A 535-nucleotide genomic window follows, 5' to 3' on the forward strand; every position below is an offset into this window, starting at 1 on the left:
TTCACATTCTTTTTTTAACTTTATTTATTTATATATTTGGTACATGGTCTTGCTACACAGCTCAGACTCTTAGTGATAGTCCTGACTCAGCCTCCAATGTACTGGGATTACAGGTGCGTGCCACCATGTCCAGTTTAGGTGGACAACATGGTGCACTCAGGGCTCTGGGGTGGACTTGAACCCAGGTCCTTGCGCTTGTGAGGCGGGCACTTGGAGTGTCGAACTATCTCCCAGCCTCTTCACAATTCTTGATTCAAACATCTAAACAGCTAAATTCCGTGCTCCTTCAGAATGGCCCTTCTGCTGATCTCACTTCCTTTCATTTATTACAAGTTCAATAAATACTTCTAGAGAGACAGATTAATACCCTAATTGAAGTCTACTTCATTTGTCTTTTCTTGCAGAGTTTTTCTGCTCTTAGAGCTGTCTTTTCTAGATGCTGTTCCATGGAATCCCAAATCCATGGTACTTTTATACCTGTTTCTAGTACATTTTTCTCAAATTCACTTATGGTGCTCAACTCATACTTTGAGAC

This window comes from Octodon degus, unplaced genomic scaffold (assembly GCF_000260255.1).
Source record: "Octodon degus isolate 3935 unplaced genomic scaffold, OctDeg1.0 scaffold00172, whole genome shotgun sequence".
NCBI lineage: Eukaryota > Metazoa > Chordata > Mammalia > Rodentia > Octodontidae > Octodon > Octodon degus.